The sequence below is a fragment of the Jaculus jaculus genome, chromosome 2 (genome assembly GCF_020740685.1).
Source record: "Jaculus jaculus isolate mJacJac1 chromosome 2, mJacJac1.mat.Y.cur, whole genome shotgun sequence".
Classification (NCBI taxonomy): domain Eukaryota; kingdom Metazoa; phylum Chordata; class Mammalia; order Rodentia; family Dipodidae; genus Jaculus; species Jaculus jaculus.
Window position 1 is genome coordinate 160039726 of NC_059103.1, and position 10688 is coordinate 160050413.

Sequence of the window (10688 nt, forward strand, 5' to 3'; positions counted from 1 at the left end):
TCATAAGTTCCATTGGTGATGGTGAAACCATAACTAGACTACAATAAGAAGATGTTTATTTGCGCGAACTTTTTGAAACAGTAACAGCCCTCAGGAATCACCTATTTGTTCCCACCATACATTGCAACAGTGACATCCAGTGGCTACTTTGTTAAAGTACATTTTTCAGGGAGAAAACATATATCTTAACAAACATGATTATAAAACATTATGTGGGCTGGAGAGATGGCTTAGCGGTTAAGCGCTTGCCTGTGAAGCCTAAGGACCCCGGTTCGAGGCTCGGTTCCCCAGGTCCCACGTTAGCCAGATGCACAAGGGGGCGCACACGTCTGGAGTTCGTTTGCAGTGGCTGGAAGCCCTGGCGCGCCCATTCTCTCTCTCTCCCTCTATCTGTCTTTCTCTCTGTGTCTGTCGCTCTCAAATAAATAAATAAAAAATAGACAAAAAAAAATTTAAAAAAAAAACATTATGTACATGTATGAAATTTTTCAATAAGAAAGTTAAATAAAGGTAATTGTTTCTGCCCCTAACAATTCCTAAGGCTCTCTCTAGCATGTACCTTCACAAAGGTAAAATGAATAAAGCCTCAACAAATTCAAGCTGCATTCAATTTCTTTATGACATGCACATCTATAAAGCTATATAGAATTTCAGCACATAAACAACCTGGAAGCAAAACCATACCCAGCAGAAAGTTACTAAAGTCACTGCTTAAGTAAACATATTCGGATTGGTTAATAAACCTCTTTCCTAATAACTCGCTGTTATTTATTGAGGCAAATATTTGATCCATTATTTCTTTTTCTTTTTCTTTTTTTTTTGTTATTTCTTTTTTCTTTGTTTCCATTTCAACCTGAAGTTTCTACTATGTACATATGTGGTTCTTAACTTTAGATTACAACAGTAGCATTATGTTTTCTTTAAGAAGAAAAAACAGAGGTTTGTAAGATGGAACAGTAGTTAAATGATGACCCAGGTTCAATTTCCAAGCCTTCCACATAAGCTGGGATGACAAAAACATGGTGCAAATGTCTGTCTTTTGTTTGCAGTGGCAAGTGGCCATGGCGTATCTACACACATGCATGGCATACATATCGGGAAATCAAGGGAAAGAGAAAGAGAGAGTAAAGTAAGCAAAAAAAAATATATATTAAAAAGAAGAAACAGGGGTGGTGCATTAGCAGTGAAGAATGAGTGCAGTTTTCTAGGGCTCACTCTAACTAACCCCAGACACAGGTGCCATTCTGGAAGCACCTACTCTATTGTTTCTTGCACTGCATGGATTGCAAGCAGACTACTATAAACACATTCCAGGGAGACACTTCACTATACAGTGCTTATCATGGAAAAAAACTGACACTTAAAAAGGCAAGACGCAATCTTCTATGCCTGCACTGAAAACTGTAGGTATTCATATGGCTGTGTGCAAGGCTGTTTCAATGTCATTGTTCATTTCTAAGGCATAAGATCAGTGTCACTAAAATCAGAAGAGTCTGGTCCCAGACAAGAGTGTCTTGTTTCAGCTACATAAGCATGTAACATAATCATCACTAGTGGTGTCTTTCCAACATTAATTAAATCAAGGTTTTATAGAATATTCAACATTGTGCCACTTGATCAGGGTATACAAACATAATAGTTGTCTTGAATTACTGCTTGTAACCCAAGGTCAGATGTCTATGTGTTTCCTGCTCTTATGAAATCACTGTTTTGTTTTTTTTTGTTTAAACTTGGCCAAATATCCAATGCCACATAATAAGGACGTGCAAAATATCTCAAATCCCTTCCCCCAACTCTTACCACAAATGATCCTTGCAGGGCTGGCATTTATCTTCTTTATATTATGCAACCATATTCTGCCTCTGACAAATTCTTTCTCCTTCTCTGCACCTGATCTTCTTCACTCTCATTCCAGGCACAGTAAAAAATGAGCTATTGGGACTGGGGAGATGGCTTAGAGGCAAATCACTTGCAGTGTAAGCCTAAGGACTTGAGTTAGGATTTGCAGTGCTCAAGTAAATGCCAGGTGGATGAGACAGCCCACCTGTAATCCCAGCATTCAGAGGCAGGGGACTCCCTCCTGGCAAGATGGCTAGTTAGAGTAGCTAAATTGAGAAGCTTTGGATTTAAGTGAGACTCTGTCTCAGTACCTTAGAGATACTTTCACAACCATGTTTATTGCTGCTGTATTCACAATAGCTACGAAATGGAACCAGATGGATAATGCATAATGAAGATGTGGTACATGTACACAATGGAGTTCTATTCAGAGGTAAAGAAAAATGAAATTTGCTGGGAAATATATGGATCTGGAAAGGATTATACAAAGTGAGGTAACCCAGGCCAAATGTCACATGTTCTCTCTCATATGTGGATCCTAGCTACAAGTATAGACTTGTGTGTGAGGTGGAAACAAAAATTGGTAGCAGAGGCCAGTAAGCTAGAAAAAGGCTATAAAGGAGGGAGGAGAGGGAAGGGCTTAAGGGGATGCATTATATATATGTAGGTAGAAGAACAGATTACAGGGAGGGGAAAGGCTCAATCAAAAGTCAAAATATTCTGAATAAGATATATGAAGGCCCCAGCTGAAATCATAGAGTACTTGGGGAAATGAGCAAATGTGCTGCTTTCTTGGTGAACCTGGTAGTAGCACAAGGGCAAAAGAGATAAACACAGAGAACACTCAATTCCTACCAAACCAGAGATCCAGAGACACAGAGGCTCCCAAGACCTCAGCACTGAAGTATACCTAAAAGGAACACAACACGGCTCAGGGAAATTTGTGGAAGAGGGGGCAGAAAGACTGTTAGAGCCACATGCTGGAACATTTTGCACAGAGATATTGCCTCTTACCCATTACAGATGGCTAACCCCACAATGCATGAACTACATTCCCCAACAAGAATGGTCACTTTGGAGGGGGAGGACAGGGAGGAGGCTAATAACTGTACCAGCCTGGCTGTATACATACTGTGTACATAACTAATAATAATAAGAAGAAGATAAAAAAAGACATAAGAAAACCTACTTTTTTGAATAATGGCATATTCAGAAGCCATAGATTATTATTAGAAACTTTTCAGTGCCAGGGATGGGATACCTTCCAGTGAGTTCTTGGACAGTGAGGTCCCTGTTACCTCCCAAACATTACAGTCTATTGCCAAGGCCCTATGTTTCTCTTGAGAAACAAATGGTAAGACCCTATTGCTGAAGACTTCACATGCCTGAACAGCAAAGCCACTGAGAAATCAAGCTTGTGCAGAATAGAAAACCTTCTCCCTATAGACCAGCCAACTGAAATTGGGAAAAAGCTGCACTGTACAGAGCCCTATGGGAGACAGAAGTCACCAGCAGTGAAAACAGTAGACACTGGAAGCTTCAAGTTTGTTCATATGGGCCAAATGACCGAACAAGTGCAGCAGTGGCATGTCTGCACTGGGGGAAACCAAATGCTCTCTAATTGGACTGAAGGCCCACTCTGTGGGAGGGAATACATGCCTGGTACTGAAAACTTAATCAAAAACTTATGGCAGGAGAGGTCATGAGCCTTCGGGGTATAAAGACTGCTCTTGTCTGGATAAATGTATGTTTATATTATTCTCACTAAACCACCCTGAAAGCACTACACGTAATGTTCATATTCATATATTAATGCTATTCTCACTTCTGTTTAGAGAAGCTTCTCTTTTCAGATGGCAATGAGCACTGGGATGACCCAAAAGGCAACATAGTGCCAAGAAGAAATGATGGAGAAGTGTCTGAAACATCTCTATTACACCCTCCAAGGCTCAGGGTCCATTGTGGAAGAGGTGGCAGAAAAAATGTAAGAGCAAAAGGAAGGGTACCACTCCTTGCAATGAAACTGTCCAGACAGAAATTGACCTCGATATCCATGACCTCACAGTGCCTAGCAATACCTATACAAGACCCTCATAATAGGAGGAAAAGAAAATAGCATCAAAATAAAAGAGAGAGTAATGGAGAGAGGGAGGGGACATGATGGAGAGCAGAGTTGTTGAAGGGGAAAGTGGGGGAGGGGAGGGAAATATCATGGTTTATTGTCTGTAAGTATAGAAGTTGTCAATAAAAATAATAATAATACTGTCGAGAATGAAGACACCCATGTCAGCCTCTGGATTCCATAAACATGCAATCCTGCAAATATGTACACCCACACATACATGAAAATACATACACACACACACGCTACATAGGAAAGGAGTCCTTCTCACACAGTCCTGTTACTAAAAGCACTTGCTAAAAGCAATCTCACATACTCTCTTTTTTTCACTCAGGTCCACTCAGCCACACATTCATCTATTCTCTCTCCCATTACACCCTTCAGCACCATCTTTTCTCACAAGTGACTCCTTAACATAACATACTGAAACAAAAGACAGTTCTCCCAATGGGGAATTCTGACACCAAAATATTTTCCTTATTATATGTCTATCCTGTAGTTAATCCATACATAGATGTGATGGTGAAGGTGCTGCCAACTTGATATGTTTAGTAATCCACAGAAATCTCTTTTGGGTGGGTCTCCAAGGTTACTTCCAGGAAGGATTAACTGAAGGAGGAAGTCTTTCCCTCAGAGTAAGTCCTCCCCCAGAGTGAGTCCCCCCCTCAGAAGGGAACTTTATATAAGGAAGCTCTGGGTGAAAAGAGCCTTCTTCCTTCCACTCAACCTCTGGGGCTGCTTGCTGACCTCCAGCATGGATTGAAGACCAGCATGGAGTGAAGAACGGCATCAACTGAAGACCCACATGGACTGAAAACCAGCAGCTCCTCAGGAAGCCTCCAGGCCTTCAGTGCTGGATCAGGACGGCTGAGGCATCTAGCCACATGGACTGAGCAGCTACTGGGTTCCTTGATTCTCAGGCAACTGCCATTGGATTACCATAAACTAATCCAATAAATTCCCTTTTTAAGACAGTTCATTCTAGCGATTCTGTGCATTTAGAGAACCCTGATTAATACAACAGGTTATATTAGAGAACATGTTAGTACATAAAAATATATGCAATTTTTACTTTTCAAAATATATATGTGTGTGTGCATATATATGTATATATATGTATATATGTATATACATATATATATATACATACATACATATATATATATATATATATATATAGAGAGAGAGAGAGAGAGAGAGAGAGAGAGAGAGAGATCAGCTAACACACCTAAAATTGGATTTTAAATCTTCAGCAATAAAAAAAAACAAAAACCTGCACTGTATGGTAAGAACAAGATAGTCCTTTCCACTGTTCTTTGGCTAGACAGAAACATTAGCCCATCAAATAGCCTTCATTCAAAGTAGGTATGTTTAAGTCTCAGGGTGGTTTGAATGCAAATATCCTCCTTAGCTTCAACTGCTTGTGCTTGAGCCTATGCTTACAGTAAGGAATTCTTTTCTTAGATCTCTTTGTCCTTGAACTTAACCTGACTACCGCCCTAGAAAAGACAATTGCCCCTTCAAAGTAGGCTACAACCTTTCTGGAATACTGAGATTCCTGAGACACCACCCAGCAACTTATTGGGCTGATCAATTCAGTCCCCACGCAGAGCCTAGAAGACTTCAGTCTGGTTTTCTAGGTGGACTTCTTGAGATCTTCTTGACTCTTTGGGCAAGGGGTCTGCATTTCTTTTTTTTTTAAAGGCCTATCTATAATCTAATAAAACTTATCAACTTTACACACTGGTCCATGATTTCAATTATTTGAATTAACAAGACAAGAATCCCCCAAGTCCCCATATCATATTAGTACATTGTCATATCATGTTGGTACATTGGAAGAGAAACCCCAATTCCTTTATCAGGAAGAATATGAAAGTACTTGGTACTTTGCATTAGAGAGGCTTTGTAGTGCAGTAAACAGAACTTCATGGGTAATTCTGGTGATAGTTTTAAGATCCTAGATCAGATAGTTTTAAAATCCAGAGATCAATGTGGAATGTGGTGGTTGGACTTATGAGGTTTTGGAGGGAAAAGAAAGAACTTTGTTGGAACTGGGCTGCTAGTAGACAACCTGACTGCATTCTGCCCATGTCCTGAGAATTTGAACAGAGTTGCATTTAAAAGCAATGAACTGCTGTATTTGATGGGGAAAGAGCAAAAAAGTTATAAAAAGTATAAAGTTGACGTGTAAACAAGGTTAAAGTCTCAGGCACATAGAATGGATTAAAGACACCTAAATTGTACTGGTTAAAGAAATTACCACCAGCCAGGCATGGTGGAGCATGCCTTTAATCCCCAGCACTTGGGAGTTAGAGGTAGGAGGATCACCATTAGTTCAAGGGCACCCTGAGACTATCTAGTGAATTCCAGGTCAGCCTGGGCTAGAGTGAGACCCTACCTCAAAAAAAGAAAATAGATTACTACCATTAAAAGTGGGCCAAATGATACTCATAGAAATAATGAAAAAAATGCCCTGAAGATGAAATCTAAATCATTGAAGGCTCAAGCTCTTCAGAAAGCAAATTCCTTTGAAAGGAGGAGCTTGAAGGAACTATACTAAAGGATTACCCTGTTCCCCAAACTCAAGATTTATTTTCCATTGGTTTTACAAATATGGCTAAAATCATCTGGTACTGATGTTAGAAGCATGAGAAATGTAAGAAAGAGGGTCAGAAAGTGCACATAGTTCTGAAGATGCAGCAATGTGGATCAAGGTTTTAATCCCTGCATGGAGCCCTATGAGAGGCCATCATATGGAGCTGTGAAGACGAACTGTAAGTTGAAGTAGAGACCCCAAGATTTTGGAGATTCCAGGACCATGGGATGGCCCTCAGGGAAACTACTAGCCCTGGCTCAGATGAATCTTCCTGGAAAGCATGCAGCATGGTACAGAGGCAGGTTGGGACTTTTATATCCAAAGGACATGAGGATCCAAGATGCTGAACATAGAGCTACAGGATTTGATGCTTCCACTGCCAGATTTTGATATTTTGTTGGCCCAGTCTTTTATTATTATGCCTTATTTTTGCAATAGGTACATTTACTCTGTGCCATTATGTGCTAGAAGTATGTAACTTTTGATTTTATAGGGCTTACAGTTGCTAGACTGTCTTGAGGTTTACAAGAGACATTAGACTTTTGAACAGTGTTGGGATTGATAAAGGCAATGGGACTTCTAAAGTTGAACTCAGTACACTTTTCATCTTGAGATGATCATGGGTCTATGGGGTCCAGGAGTGGAATGTGGTGGCATGAACATAAATGTCCCCTGTACTCTCAAGTGTTTGTGTCTAATCTCTCTACTTAGTCCCCAGCAGGTGGAGAAATGCTGAAAAAGGAGTGTCTCTGGAAGTGCATGTGGAGTCTAGCCCACTAAATGTTGAGAGACAGCTAACTCAGGTTGTTCTCACCAATGCAGGTTCATGATGTGAGCTGGTTGCTTTTCTCTGCATGATGCAACTTCCACTCAAAACTGGGCTGTGCATGCTGATGCACACCTTTAATCCCAGCACTTGAGAGGCTGAGACAAGAGGATCCCTATGATTTTGAGAGCACCCTGAGATTACATGGTATATTCCAGGTCAGCATGGGCTATAGTGAGACCTTACCTTGAAAAACAAAAAATAAATTAAAAGAATATTTTTTTAAAAACTGCAAGCCTAAAATAAACCCTTTCTTTCCATAAGCTGCTTCTGATTATGTGTTTTGTCCAAGCAAGAAGGTAACTGCTTTAAACCCTTTGATTAAACCTAATCTCACTTTTGACTAGAGAACCGTCTTCTTTATAGATAGTGGCAGATACCAAAGAGAACTAAGTCTCATCAAAATGACAAGACATAGTCCAGGGCTTAGCCCTGGGAAAGTCATCTATATCACATCCTTCAGGCCTCAAGGAATGTTTCAGAATAATTTCATGAACAATGGAGTGCTGCTCTCACTACTAGACAGAGAATTATCTCTATTGGGAGATGGTTGTAGATGCTGAGGAAACTCAAACCTGACCAAATTAGAAAATAAGAGGGTGTTGAGAGCACAATAAAGGAGATTTCTACCACACCCTCCAAGGCTCAGGAGACATAGAGGGAAAGGGGGCAAAAAGAATGTAAATATTACAGGGTATGTAGGCATACTGTGGGGCACTAACCTTCTGACATGAAACAACTAGTGTATTCATGACCCCACAATGGTTACCATTTACCCCCCACAAGGCCAGCATGGTTCTAAGCTCATCCACATCATGATATGGAGGACAGAAGAGGACAAAAAGGATAAGAGGACAGGACAGAGAGGAGAGTAACTTAGAAAGTATTCCTTAGAGGGGAGAGGGCAACAAACAGGGTCAAGGGATAGAAACACAATCAAATTACTATATATTCCGATATTAAAACTTAAAAATGGAACATAAATAAAAATTACTCAAAAAAGGGAAAAAATAAAAAAAGAAAGTAAAAGAGAGTCTGAAGCTGATCTTAAAAGTGTTTAGACAATAGCATCCCCATCTTTGCATGATAATCAGAGGGTATAACATAGGTTAGAGCAGACAGCATCAGAGCTAATAGAGGAAACTGATGGTGTGCTCATAAATCTACTCTCTGAATCTGGATATAGATTTTAGTCCATTTTATTATTTCAGTTAATATGTAAGACAAAAATTAAATTATATAGATAATATAAATAAATAGTGGAACTTTACTCATGTGTCAGATACCCACAATTATTGCTAAATAGTTTTTAAACTCTAAAATATGTTTCAGTTTATATGCTGTTGTCACTGCAAAAATTACAGACACAACATAATTTTCCATTACTTACCATCATTAATATTTTGTTCATTACTTTCTTTAGACAAGATGAAGGTCAGCAAATTTCCACCTTCAGGTTAAATCCAGTGGATTTCACTGTGACATTTTTATACATACATATCATGTAATTTGCCAGCAGGTCCCTTCTTATCCTCAGAGTCCCTTTTTCATTTAATATATACGTGTGTGCATATATATGTGTGTATATATAATATACATGTCATATGTATGTATGTATGTATATCTATGTAAGAATTCTAAAATTCATGAAAAAAAGCCCCACAAAGAGAGAGGGAGAGAAGAGGATTAAGAAAGAGGTAGGCCAAGTCACATATTTGGAGGACTGTGGTGATTTGAATGTAAAGTAAGTGTTCCCATAGCCTCAGGTGTTTGTGATTGAGCTTCCCGCTTGGTCTACATCTGGCAAAGCATTTGAGTGCTGGATCTGTATTGCTGGAGGCAGACCTTGGAATTGAAGAGTCCAGCCCCACTGTATGTTCAGAGCCAGCTTGCACTAGCTGCATCTCCCTCTCTCCGTTTCTCTCTCTCTCTCCCTCTCCTCCTCCTCTCTCCCTCCCTCCCTCTCTCTCTCTCTCTATCTCTCTTCCTCTCTATTTTGCAGGTGCATGGTGCAGTGAGCCATCTTTCTTCACTATGATGAAGATTCCCCTCAAAACTGTAAGCTTGAAATAAATACTTTCCTCCTATAAGCAGCTCTGCTTGTTGTTTTAGCCCAGCAACAATAAGCTAACTACTACAGAAAAAACAATGATACAGAGAAGTGGGGTTATTGCTGCAATGAATCTGACCATGTGGTTTTTGGTCTTTTGGAACTTGTATGTGGGGGGAACATGGGTGAATTTGGGACTAGAGAAACCTTACAACTGCTGTAAGCAGAGCTTGATAGACTTCTGGTGAGAGTTTGAAAATTCTAAATGTAGAGAGGGGGGCTTCTGGTGAAGATGGCATCTGCCTAAACACACCTGACCTCATGGGGAAGGAAAGATGGACACAGAACCTGGGGAGAGAATCAGCTCATCACACCTCACCAGGGTCCCAGCCAAAACCATAGAGTACTTAGGGAAATGAGCAAAAGTGCTGCTTTCTTGGTAAACCCAGTACCAGCACAGGGGTGAAGGAGATAGACAGAGAACGCTCAACTCCTGCCAAACCAGGTATCCAGAGACACAGAGGCTCCCAGAACCTCAGCACTGAAGTAGACTTAAAACGAACCCAACATGGCTCAGGGAAATTCGCAGAAGAGGGGACAGAAAGATTGTTAGAGTTACAAGTTGGGACATTATGCACAGAGACATTGCCTCTTCCCCATAACTGATGCCTAATCCCACAATGTACGACCCACAATCCCAAACAAGGAGAGTCCCTTTTGAGGGGGGAGGATAGGAAAGAGGCTAACAATGGTACTAACATGGCTGCTTACACATAGAGTATGTACATAACTAATAAAGAAAATGTAGAGTGAATTGAGGAGTATGAAGTTTGGCTTATGAAGTGAAGAACTTTGTTGGATCTAGGCTACTGGTAGAAAGGCTAACTGAAATCTGTCCATGTCCTGAAAATATAAGCAAAATTGATTTAAAAGTAATATACATGTATGCTCGGCAGAAGTATGAACATAAAGTTATGAAAAATACAAAGTTGCCACAGAAAGCGATATAAGCAAGTTTAAAGTTCTAGGCACAAAAATTGGTTTTAGGCACTTAAACTGCATTTTTTGTTAAGATTACCACCATTAAATGTGAGCCAACTGTTCTACATTGGAACAATGGGAAAGATGACCTGAGGGTGAAATCCAACCCATTGAAGGCTCAGGCTAGTAAAAATGAAATTTCCTTTGAAAGAATTCAAAGGAATATATTGCTTCTCAATGTCAAGCTTTAATTCCACATGTTTACAAATTT